This window comes from Arachis hypogaea, chromosome 4, assembly GCF_003086295.3.
Source record: "Arachis hypogaea cultivar Tifrunner chromosome 4, arahy.Tifrunner.gnm2.J5K5, whole genome shotgun sequence".
Taxonomy (NCBI): Eukaryota; Viridiplantae; Streptophyta; class Magnoliopsida; order Fabales; family Fabaceae; genus Arachis; species Arachis hypogaea.
The window spans coordinates 101,883,760-101,895,715 of NC_092039.1; positions in this window are offsets into that span (position 1 = coordinate 101,883,760).

Sequence of the window (11,956 nt, forward strand, 5' to 3'; positions counted from 1 at the left end):
TGAAAGTCATCTTCTGTTTTGTTTTCAACTCAGTATGTCTTCCAGTTCAAATATTTTTATGTATTATGTTTTTTTATCACTTATAGCATTGCCTTTTAAATTATGCAGTTTTCTTACTCGAATAACTAATTCTTAATGGTAACCAATATCATGTAGGGATTTCAAATAGAAAGTTTATGGACCATCAACCTACCTGAAATCATACGTTAAGACATTTTTCTTGGTCTAATATATAGAACATGCAAAAAACTTGAAACTTCGGAAAAACTTTGTTAACAATTCACAGGATGAGTTAGACTTCGGAAAAACCATTTTGTTTTAAATTCAACAAGTGTATAAAACATCCATGCTGAAGAAACAATGACAGTTTCTCGGGCCGGACTATTGAATTTCTAATAAGAAAGTTCAAATAATGGTGGTGAAGACTGAAAAGACTGCCATTGTTTACACAACCAATCAAGCAAGCATTAATCCACACACTGCGATCCTAAACCAGTAATAAACAACTACGATGAATTATTTTGAAGAGGAATAGGTTGTCTACCAGGCCACGATTCTATCTTTTTGAAATACTTGGGGAGAACAATTCCATCAAAACCTTCTGTCAAGATCACCTTGTTGTCAGAAACGAAAAGCTTCATACCTTCTGCAATAAGATTGCAAAAGGAATATATCTTTAGTTATTATTAACAACAAACAACTAAGAAGTTCAGCATTTCAAGAATTGTGATTGGAATATTATCATACCCTCCAATGTTTTTCTAACATCTAAAAAGATCAGAACATTTACATCTTGCCTCATACCTGGGAATCAAAATGGAAAACTAGGTAAGAAACGAGGACAAAAACTAAGTAAATCAAACTTAACTAGAAATGGTTGCATACAAGGGAATAACTAAAACTAAAGGGATGCTAGATGTAGTTATTCAATAGAAAAGATATCCTCAAGAAATTGAGTAAAATAGTCCAAGCAAGTACTTTAATATCCATAAAAATATCTCATGTTACCCTGATTGCTAAGAGATTTCCATAAAAATATTTACTATCAAAATAATAATTTAGTGACTTATTTTTTTGAGTACATGGAAATTATATTAAACTTTTAAGAAAATTAATCTAACATTATCACTAAATAAATGGCATCATAACCTTAATTAATTTGTTGGTGTGGAAGCGGGGTGAATTGGGAAATCATAGTTAGCAAAATTATGAGCTAGTTGAGGAATGTGTTGAAACCAACTTCTTTAGAGATGAAAGAGTAACTGAGGTTCTTCTTCCTTTGCTTCAGCTACTCACTTGACCAAGGATCCTCAATGTTTCCTCAGCAATGGGGATATTGAAGCTAATATATTTATATATATGAATATATTTTTCTACAATTAATAAATTCAATATTATAACATACATTTTACAAATGCATTTCTATCTTAGTTCTATTCTTTTAAACTTAAGTTTTAGCAAATCACAAAATAATACAAGATTGAAAATTTTAAGACTAAAATTAAGGGTAACATCCTCAATGTTCTTATTATATAGAAATGAAAAATATCGTGGCAATAAATTAAGGGTAACATCCCTTTAACGGTATGGTTTCAACACAAATTTAGTTTAAATTGGTCAAATTGTTTGATTAACATATATAATTTAGATTTTTCTTTCCTTTTTTTCTTAACCATTTGGAGGTAGGGCTGGCAATTCATATCTTACCCGCGGGTACCCAATCTGGTCCAACCCGTTCGGGTAGGGTAGGTTACCCGACCCGCTGCGGGTAGGATAGGGTACGGTCCAGGTATGTCTGCGGGTAGGGTAGGATACAGGTCAAGGGTGTACCCTATCCGCACCTCATATATAACACATATTTTATAAAAATTAGGTATATAGTGAAAGAAGTGAGAGTTAAACCCACAACCTCCCTTATGTAATGACTTACAATAAGTGAACAACCACTAAAATTAGTTAGTTAATTCAATAATTTAGAACATTAATTTTTTATTTTTTATGTTATTAATATGTATAAAATTCGAAATGATTGAATTTTATATTTACTTTGAAAAAAATTGATATTTCTGCGGGTAGGATAGGCTAGGGTAGAGTTTAAAATTTTAGGGTAGGGTTGAGAGATTCTCAACCCGCGGGTAGGGTAGGTAGAGTTTTATTTATTAGTACTTATAATTTTAGAGTCTCATATAATAACTACCTCTAATTATATATTCGTAAACCAAAATTGCCTAAGCTTATATCAAATATTGCTTGTTATTTACTTACTAATAAATCATTACTAAGCCATATTAAATATTTGGAAGCATTAAGATCTTGATATGCTTGCAAAACCCTCATTTCGTGCTTAATGGGTCATCGAAGTTTTCAATAATATTTTCCAAAATTGATTTATAGCGAATGGTGGCAATCTTGTTAACCATTCCTTGATGTATAAGGCTCATTAGGTGACTGTTACGGATCCGGCCCATGAATCCTGGACCCACGTTTGAACCCAAACCCGGTTCCTCGGGTCCGACCCGTCTCCCTCTTCCAGAAGGCCCAAAAATGGCCCTCTAGAACCCCTAACCGACTTTCGAATTCAAACATCTTCCCTATCTTGACCAAACAAGATAAGATAAGACAACTCCCAACACCTATAAATAGAGGACCCAAGTCCCTACAGGTATTCATTCATTCCTCACACCTTATACCTCTCAGATCTATTCTGACTTGAGCGTCGGAGTGTCTTTGCAGGTACCTCCCCCCAATGCTCTAGTCAAGCGATCCGGCATCCGCCTCAACCCGCAAGTTCTCGATCCATCTCTCAACCCGTACCAGAGCCATCTTGTACATTGGCGCCGTCTGTGGGGAACTTGCGCCGACCAAGCCGGAATGGGGGACGTACTGGAAGAAGCCTCCTCAAGCCAGGAGGGCTCTCAACCAAAGAACCTGACCCCCAGAACACCAGGAGATCGCAAACCAAGGAAGGATAGCAAGCACTATCCACCATGCAAACGACATATCGTCACGGAACCGCGACACCCCGAGAAAACGGGGGATAAAGCGGCGCGAATCATCCAAGATCTCTGCCTCCGAGTCCAGGAACTCGAAGGCAGGTTGGCCACCAAGGATAGACATCAAAATGAACACGGAAGCCATGCAACTTTCAGGTCAAAATCTCGACACGGCAGATCACCGACACGGCGACACGATAAGAGATACGATCGCAGCACCTCGCGCAACCATGGGCGAGAGAAATCGCCAGAACGGCGATACAGCAAAAGGCACAACCGCAGTGCTTCCCGAGATCTGAGTCGACAGCACGACTCGGACGAAGATCGGCGGCACCGAGAAACCAAACGCACAAGAAACGACCACACAATAATGGGAGCTACACCTTTCACAGAAAGGATTTTGAGAGCAAAACTCCCTAAAGGTTTTGATAAACCCACCGACATGAAGTACGACGGAACCAAGGATCCCTAGGAACATCTAACGGCCTTCGAGGCCAGGATGAACCTAGAAGGAGCAGCCGATGCGGTCCGATGCAGAGCCTTCCCGGTAACTCTAGCCGGGCCGGCAATCAAATGGTTCAACGCCCTCCCAAATAGATCCATAGCCAGTTTCCACGACATAATGCGAAAGTTCATGGCCCAGTTCACGACTAGAATCACTACAGCCAAACACCCCATCAGCCTACTAGGGATCACGCAAAAAAAGAAGAATCCACAAGGAAATACCTCGACCGCTTCAACGACGAATGCCTAACGGTCGACGGACTCACGGATTCCGTCGCAAGCCTCTGTCTAACCAACGGGCTCATGAACGAAGATTTTCGTAAACACCTCACCACCAAACCAGTATAGACCATGCATGAGATCCAAAACGTCGCCAAAGACTACATCAACGATGAGGAAGTCAGCCAGGTCGTCGCCGCCAATAAACGGCAACACGGCAACGCCCAACACGGCAACCCGTCGCCCCGACATAACCCACTGCCCAGAGAAAATTAAAGGGACCACCCCAAACTGAAAAATACAAGCCCACCACCGAGAATCGGCAAATTCTCTAATTACACGCCCCTAACAGCACCAATTACAGAGATATACCGCCAAATAGCAGATCGAGGCATCATACCGAAAGTCGGACAACTTAAAGAAAGGACGGGAGGCAACAAAACCCTCTATTGCGACTACCACTGAGGTTACGGACACAGGACACAAGATTGTTTCGACCTTAAAGACGCCCTCGAACAAGCCATACGAGACAGAAAACTCCCAGAGTTTACCAAAATCATTAGAGAACCAAAACGTGCAAAAAGAGACAGGTCGCCGGAAAGAGAAGGAGGTAACCCTAGAACGCAAAAGCTACCTCCCAGGGAAAGCCCAGAGGAAGACCCGACCATCATAGTAAACGTCATCACAGGCAAGGACATATCGGGCAAGTCAAAACTAACACTGAAAAAAGATCTCAAAGTAATGGCCGTCAGAAACCAAACTCCAACCACCGAGGCCGACAATACGATAACCTTCTTACCTGAGGACTGGCAGCACGGCACCTCGGCCGAAGATTCCCCTATCGCCATCTCGGCTAGGATCGGAACAGGACTAGTACGAAGGATACTGGTGGACACCGGGGCAGACTCAAACATCCTCTTCCGAGGAGCCTTCGATAAACTCAGGCTCCACAACGACAACCTCCAAACACACCGCAACGGTGTCACGGGACTCGAGACAACTTTCTCAAACCAGACGGCTCAATCACCCTTCCCATCACCATAAGGATGAGCAACTAGAAGAAGACAATCCTATCTGAATTCGTAGTCCTAAAAGACTCCACCGCCTACAACGTGATTCTCGGAAGAAGAACAATCAATGACTTCTCCGCAGTCATTTTTACCAAATACCTCCTCATGAAGTTTAGAACCGAGGACGGCTCCATCGGTACCATCCACGGGGACCGGGAGGTCGCAGCAGAGTGCGACAACACCAGCCTGGCCCTAAGAAAGAAATCCTGAGATGCGGCCGGAATATTCCTAGCCGACCTGGACGCTCGACAAGACGGCCAACCCAGGCCAGAGCCGGAAGACGACATGGAAAAACTACAAATAGGGCCAACCAAAGAGGAATACACCTTCATTAACAGGAACCTCCCGTACGATTTTAAAGAAGATCTTTCCCAACTCCTGAAACAAAATAGAGACTTGTTCGCATTTACACCAGCCGACATGCCGGGAATAAACCCCGACCTAATGTCCCACCAGCTAGCCGTGGACCCCAAAGCTAAACCAGTAGCACAAAGGAGACGGAAAATGTCACCAGACCGAGCCGCCGAGATCAAAAGGCAAGTTAAAGCCCTACTCGAAGCCAATTTCATCAGGGAACTCCCCTACACGACCTGGCTAGCCAATGTCGTGCTAGTGAAGAAATCCAACGGGAAGTGGCGAATGTGCGTCGACTACACGGATCTCAACAAAGCCTGCCCAAAGGACGCCTTTCCCCTACCAAACATTGACGGATTAGTAGATACCGCATCCGGCCATCGATACCTCAGCTTCATGGACGCATACTCCGGCTACAACCAGATTCTGATGCACCGACCAGACGAAGAAAAAATAGTGTTCATCACCCCAGATGGGACATACTGCTACACAGTGATGCCCTTCAGCCTAAAAAATGCCGGAGCCACCTATCAAAGACTTGTCAACAAGATATTTCAAAACCTATCCAGAAGCAAACTAGAAGTCTACATAGACGACATGCTCGCCAAGATTGAATCCGGCGAACAACTCATCAACGACCTCAAGGTCATAATGAACACCCTACGAAAGCACCAAATGCGACTCAACCCGGCAAAATGCGCCTTCGGGATGGAGGCAGGGAAGTTCCTCGGCTGTAATGATCACACAACGCGGAGTTGAAGCAAACCCAGAGAAATGTCGTGCCGTCCTTGAGATGACGAGCCCAAAAACCCTTAAAGATATCCAAAAGCTCACCGGTCGATTGACGGCGCTATCACGCTTTCTCGGGGCATCGGCTCAAAAAGCGATCCCTTTCTTCAAACTGATGAAAAAAGGAACACCTTTCAAATGGGAGACATAATGTGAAGAAGCATTCCAACATTTCAAGAGAGTCCTAACGGAACCACCAATCCTCGCCAAACACCAGACAGGGGAGACACTCTACCTATACCTTTCCATAACGGAAGAAGCGCTCGCAGCAGCGCTCATCCGTGAAAACGAGAAGAAAGAACAAAAGCCCGTATACTTCATAAGCAAAGTCTTACAAGATGTGGAAACTCGCTACTCATGCTTAGAAAAGCTAGCTTTTGCACTCCTCACAGCCGCCCGACGCCTGCGACAATACTTCCAGGCCCACCCTATGACGGTCCGAACTGACCAAGTGGTCAAGCAGGTACTACAAAAACCCGACCTAGTGGGAAGAATGCTAGCGTGGTCCATCGAGGTATCCCAATTCCAGATTAAGCTCGAACCCCAAAACGCAATCAAAGCACAAGCCATGGCCGATTTCATCGCCGAGATGACCCTGGGAAAGCTCACCTCCGAATCATGGAAACTACACGTCGACGGCTCGTCAAACGTCACCTATGGAGGCGCCGGAGTCATCCTCGAAAGTCAAAACGGGATCACAATCGAACAGTCAGTACGATACGAATTTCCAGTATCGAACAACCAAGCAGAATATGAGGCCCTCTTGGCAGGCCTAGCCCTAGCCCGGGAAGTCAGAGCAAAGGTCCTGGAGGTGAATACCGATTCACATGTAGTCAGTTCCCAAATTAACGGAGACTACCAGACACGAGATCCCCTACTCCAACAATACCTTGCCAAGGTAAACAAACTGAAAGAAGGATTCGAACATGTTACCATACAACACGTTCCTAGGGAACGAAATGCCAGGGCAGACCTACTTTCCAAACTAGCCAGCACCAAACCAGGACACGGTAACAAATTGCTAATTCAGGAAGTCGTTAAGTCGCCCTTTGTATCAACAACGACCAACGCTCACCTAACACTCTCGAACCAGGGATCTTAGACCTACCCTATCCTACAGTACCTTCTCGACGGAACACTACCACCAGACCCCAAAGAGGGAAAACGAGTAAAGAGGGAACCCACCAACTATACAGTTGTCGCAGGACAACTATACAAACGCGGATTTTCGCAACCCCTGCTCAAATGCGTCGAACCCGGGGACACGGAGTATATACTCTGCGAAATCCACGAAGGTTGTTGCAGCCACCACGTCAGAGGTAAAACCTTAGCCCAAAAAGTCATCAGGACAGGCTACTTCTAGCCCGCGGTTATCCGGGATTCCATACAGTTAGTTAAAAACTGTGACAAATGCCAAAGACACGTCAATATCCACCAAGCCGCCCCTCACCAACTCAGCATCATATCGGCAGAGCGGCCATTCGGCACTTGGGGGATCGACCTCGTCGGGCCCTTCCCTACGGCACCCGGTCAACTCCGGTATCTCATCGTCGCCATAGATTACTACACCAAATGGATCGAAGCCGAACCCCTGGCCTCCAAAACGGCAACCCAATGCCGAAAATTCCTCTGGCGACAGATCATCACCCAATTCGGGATCCCTGAGATCATGATCTCGGACAACAGAACCCAATTTGCTAACAAAAAGTTCAGAGAATTTTTAGAAGGGCTACGTATATCCCATCGCTTCAGCTCGGTAGAACACCCCCAAACAAACAGACAGGTGGAGTCCGCAAACAAAATAATCGTCAAAGGACACAAGAAGCGGCTTGACGAAGCCAAAGGACTATGGGCCGACGAACTCGGATCGGTCCTATGGTCATACCGAACAACGCCTCAAACGACCACGGGAGAAACACCTTTCCAATTAACATACGGTGTGGAGGCCGTCATCTCGGTAGAGATCGGAGACCCAAGCCCCAGAAAAACAGTCGGAGGAAACGATGAGGAAGCAGAACGCGACCTCATCGACGAAGAAAGAAGCATAGCTCATATCAGAGAACTAGCCCTAAAACAAAGAATCAGCCTAAGATACAACCATGGCGTCATCCGACGAGAATTCGCAACCAACGACCTCATCCTACGACGAAACGATATCGGTCCCCCAACCCCAGGAGAAGGGAAACTCACTCCCAACTGGGAAGGACCATACAGAATCAAGGCTGCAATCGGGAAGGGAGCATACAAACTCGAACGGCTTAACGGCAACGAAATCCGAAGGACATGGAACGCCACCAACCTACGACGATACTACACTTAGACCGACCTAACTAGGTCACCCCTTTTCTCTTTATTGTTTATGTCTTTTCTTTACTTTACTTATCTTCCCAGTTTACGACTCTTGAAATTTCAATTTTCGTTTGAGTATCAATCCCGGGTACTCTTTCTCGCCATAGACGGAGGGTTTTAACGAGGCCCAACCATTAATAAAATTCCATTAAAAAGCTATTTCTACCTCTCTAAGTGTCCCAAATACGGAACAAAAACACGACCATGACTGGGGGGCCGATCACCCCCAGGCCCAAAACATGGATATCCACGAAAACCCGAGCAAACGACGGTCCGCTCATCACAAACAAAGGGAATAAATAAACAAAAAATGGAATAGCTTAAAACGGAATATACAAAAGAGGCCCGAACGGCCGAAATAGTCATTAAACGGAGTCCAAAATTACGAAGTCACGGTTACACGGCCCACAGCCAACCAAAATATCCAAAACACAAAGTTCAAAACAAAATTCAAAATAACAAAGGTAGAAAACTACTCGAGGTCGACAATCTGGCCATCACGGACAGTCTTGAAAGCTCCCATCATGGACACATCCACACCCGGAGCCAACACTAAAGCCTGATCCCTTATCGTCTCCTCGGTAGCAACAATCGCGCCCTTAGCATCAGCCAACAACTCCGTTTTTTCCTTCTTCAAGGTAGCAACCTCGGCCTTCAGAGCTTCCGACTCACCGAGAAGCACGGCAGCTTGAGAACCCGCATTAGAAGCCCGTTGCCGCTCCTCGCCCAGTTGGGAAAGAAGTGAAGTCTCAACCTCAGAAAGACGGAGGATCTCCGCCCCGGCTTCCTCAGAAGACTTCACTGCCTTTGCCCTCGCATCCTCGGCAGCCTCGAGCTTCTCCTTCAATTTAACCACCTCGGCTTACGAATGGCAGAGTTTCTTATCCAACAAACCGACCTGAGCCATCACGGGCTCAGCTTTTCGAACAACAACGGCAGATCGAAGGAGGGCATGATACACCGACTTAGCCTGGAACGAAACATCACAGCCATCAAAAAACGGCTCTGTACCAGGCATCAAGTGTTGATCAATGAACCCTGAGGCATCAAAACGTCGGTCCATCACACTAGGCACAACACCCTCTTCCTCGAAGGTCTCGCAGCTCGGTTCCTCATGCCTCTTTCTCTTCCGAGAAGCCTCAGCAGCCGTGACCACAACGACTTCAGGCAAGTTTGCAGGACCAGGCAACGCCTGAGCATCGGCCCGCACACCCGAAGAAACCACCTCCTGAGAAACAGCCTGAGAATCCATAGCAGGATTAGAAACAGGGGTAGCTGGAGACGACGACCCCTTCTCCCGACCCATCGCCTCCTTCAGCCGCGCCAGAGAAGTCAAACCACCAGCCATTTCAACTGAAAGGAACCAAAGAAAAATTCCAAGTCACAAAAACGGGAGACAAAATATAAAAACCAAAGAAAGAAACAGCCACACACCAACATACGCCCGACAAGCCTCGGGATCCCCCATGACGTCTCAAGGATTCAACGGGCTCTCACCAAACAGATGCCACAAGACATTGGCAATATCCTTATCCTCAGGAGACAGACCATCATAAGTAACCTTAGTCAAAACCGACGACCCGGCACGGAAATTCCAATAAGTCGGAAACTGGCGCACACCCTCTAGCGACAACCAAAATGGATGGTGCCCCCGGACAGGGCGCACCTTAAAATACTCTCTCTTAAAACCATGAAAAGAGTCTTCAAACAAACCAAAAATGCGGCGATGAAGCTGATCCTGGAACGACATGTACCCTTTCTTATGCTTCCCCTCCTTAGACGGAAGAGTACATAAGAAAAGAAAAAGGAAGACAGGAACTGAAGCCGGGAGATCAAGATACCGGCACACAAGCTCGAAAGTTCGAACGGCGGCCCAACTATTCGGATGAAGCTGAGATGGCGCCACGGAACACCGACTTAGCAGCTCCTGAACAAACGGCGAAAAAGGAAGCCGTACGCCGAGCCGAGTAAACATTGACTCGTAAACCCACATCCAGTCTGGAACAGTGGGCGAGTCAAGGTTCAAATAACAAACGCGCTCATCGGCGTCCGGAAGGGCAAGCTCGTATTGCCGCTCCATATCGCCACCACCACAAATCACCCCCGATCACGGAGGCGATGAAGATCAGCCTCCGTCATCCACAACGGAACGCCCCACACGTCGCTAGTAACCCAGGTGTAGTGAGCGGGGACGCCCCTGGAGGGGGCTATTGGAGCTCCCACACCCTCATTTCTCCGCCGATGCATACCTAAAACAGGGAGGAGCACCACCATCAGCCTACTAACCCTACGCAGAAGCAAAACAGAAACCTACCACTACTACCAACCCAACACGGTGGTGCACCACTACTAACCAAACACGACAGTGCTCAGCCCCTTCAAGACTCAAATACCACCTCCCAAGAACACCAAACGCAGTACAAAATTGAAAGAAAAAGAAAAAAGACAGAACAATGCATGGCAAAAAATAGAACGACAGGTGCACCACAAAACAAAAAAGAAAAAAAGTAAAGCGTGCCAACCTGGTAATGCAGAAGATGAGCCTGGGAAAGCTGGAGAAGCAGAAGCAGCAAGCAACACCAGAGAGAAGTACCACAGAGAGAAAAGGAGATTTTTTCCATAAGAGAGAACAAAAAAGAAAATAAAATGAACGAGGGAACTAAAGTAAAATGCCAAAAACGGTTTCAAAAGGAAGGGGGTGAAAAGACACAATTAACCCTAAGCAAGGTAAGGCTTGTAGGGGCAAAAGAGGAAAACGTCCCCTCACATTAAATGCCCCCTCGAAAAAAGAAGCTAATAAAGCATGCCTCGAAGAACGCAACGGATGCAGTGGACTCCGAAGAGTCACGTCGAACCAAAACGGTCAGACGAACCTTCAGCAAAGCTGAGGCCGAGACACCGATCTCCCTCCAAAAGAACCAAACGAACGCCCGAGAAAAACTAAAGACCTAGCCCGCGGTCAACACCACACCTCCCAGCGACAGACCGACCTTGCTCGCTCTCCCACTGCGGGGGCAACTGTTACGGATCCGGCCCACGAATCCCGAACCCACGTTTGAACCCGAACCCGGTTCCTCGGGTCCGACCCGTCCCCCTCTTCCAGAAGGCCCGAAAAATGGCCCTCTAGAACCCCTAACCAACTTTCGAATTCAAACGTCTTCCCTATCTTGACCAAACAAGATAAGATAAGACAACTCCCAACACCTATAAATAGAGGACCCAAGTCCCTACAGGTATTCATTCATTCCTCACACCTTATACCTCTCAGATCCATTCTGACTTGAGCGTCGGAGTGTCTTTGCAGGTACCTCCCTCCATTGCTTCAGTCAAGCGATCCGGCATCCACCTCAACCCGCAAGTTCTCAATCCATCTCTCAACCCGTACCAGAGCCATCTTGTACAGTGACTAAGAACACTCATCAAGAAAATGATGGAAGAATCAACGGACATCTATATATGTATACATTCCATCCTCTTGAACTCTATTTTAGTCATACCTTTATGACTATATATTTGGCAGAACTTGATTTGCCCGACTTACACGTTCATTCTATGTTCCACCAACGACTTGAGAATTCCATCGTGGAAAAACCAAAGTGCTATGTTCCACTTTGATTGTCGTGGCTTTCAAGTTGTAGAAAATGACACTAATTAGTAGCCTTGTTCCACTTTCCCTGA